The following is a 1,909-nucleotide window of genomic DNA, read 5'->3' on the forward strand; positions in this document are numbered from 1 at the left end:
ATAACATTTTAACAGAAACTAACTGGTGCTTGTGTGGCACATATGCAAGTTGTCATCACTTAACGACCGCAACCCTGAGATAACTAGCTCAAATACTCACAAAACATGACCTCTTTAGCTTAATGGACTTTTTAAAGAGCCTAAAATGCCTTAGTTTAGATTATATTGTTGTTGGGATTAATGTCAGTATTGAGAGTTGTAGCAATTAGATTCATGTATAGGTTAGCCATGTACCTAGGCTCTGGGAATGCCACTGCTTTCATAAAATGATGACTGGTGCTACATGATATATGCGCAGCACTGTAGCTTCATCATATTTCTTATATTTTATTTCACTGTATTAATTCTCAATATTAATTGCCAATCATTTTTTGTATCTGCTGCTGCAGCTTTCCGAAATCACTATGCCAAGTATATTAGCAGCGTCAATATTTTCAGCACAAAGTGGTGAGACTGCGGCGTTCTCAAGGAATGCAATGTTTTTGGTTCTACTATGTTTTACTTTAGGAATATGCAGGTAATTTGTATAGAGCTTAAATTCTTTGTGTAACCTATTTTTAGCCACTTTTTTTCAAAAGCTATGATTATTATTAAAAGGGTTATCCAAGGTACAAAACCAAAATTTACTCAATGCTAATCAAGAATCTTGTCCTAAAAAAAGGAGCTTATCCTAAAGTAACCAGGCCGCCACACAGTTTAAAAGTAGGAGGCTACTAATCTCAATACTCTCAAAACACACGACCCGTGTGCTAGGTGAAAAAACCTTTTGTAAAATTCCTTATTGTCTATATTAGTTTCACTATTGTCCAAACAAGGAGTGCTTGCCTCAAAACTAATTTCCTCTTGGTATTATGATCTATTTGTTATATATTTTAGTATTAAGATTAAGTGTGTGGTTATTTGATTCTCACATTCGACGAAAATAAAACCAATCAACACTTTATAAATGTTTCAATTTCGCATTTTAAACTCATAATTTTCATATTTACACATTAATTAATTTATCACTCAAAGTGTTATAGGCCTATATAGAAAGCCCTAAAGGAATCCTTGGGAAATATGGCTTTCTCGTTCATCTCAATTATATTATAGTCATGAAATCAAACGCTAGCGCTTTCAAAGCTCTTTTTTGATGCATTTAACAACGCTTTTAAGCGCTATAGTATGTAGTGCTATTAAAAGATACGATAACGCTTTTAGAATGTAAAAAGCGCTATCGTATGTGGTATTTAATAGTGTTTTTCTAAAAAATATCTGTAATAGTTGTTATTTAGAGTTAAAGAGGGTTAGGGTAAGGGTTTAGCGTATTGGTTTGGGATAGGGTTTAGGTTATTAGGAGTTAGGGTGTAGGATTTATGGTTTTAGGGTTTAGGATTTAGGGTATTTGGATTTAGGGTACCCAATACCCTAAACCCTTAAACTTAGATAAAAAACCCAAACAAATAAACGTAAATCCAAAACCCTAAACCTAACCCTAACGCTAATCCTTAACATTAACCCCAAACCCTAACCCTAAATTTAATCATAACCATTACCCTAACCCTTAACCCTGAATCCTATAAGCTAACCCTAAACCCTAAATCTTATAACCTAACCCTAAACCCTAAATCCTAACCATAATCTTAACCCTAAACCCTAAATTTTAAACCCTAAACCCAACCTAACCTTAACCCTATAACCTAACCCTAACCCTAAAACTAAATTTAACCCTAACCCCAAATTTAACCCTAACCCTAACCCTCAAGTTAACCATAACCCTTAACCCTATAACCTAACCTAAACCTTATACCCTAATTCATAAACCCTATATCCAAAATCCTATCCTTAAAGCATAAACCCTAACTCTCTAAACCTTATTATTTTTCAATTTATTTTTTCTTTGTACCTTTCTTCATTTTTGTTCCTTGTG

The sequence above is a fragment of the Cicer arietinum genome, unplaced genomic scaffold (genome assembly GCF_000331145.2).
Source record: "Cicer arietinum cultivar CDC Frontier isolate Library 1 unplaced genomic scaffold, Cicar.CDCFrontier_v2.0 Ca_scaffold_1939_v2.0, whole genome shotgun sequence".
NCBI classification, from domain to species: Eukaryota; Viridiplantae; Streptophyta; class Magnoliopsida; order Fabales; family Fabaceae; genus Cicer; species Cicer arietinum.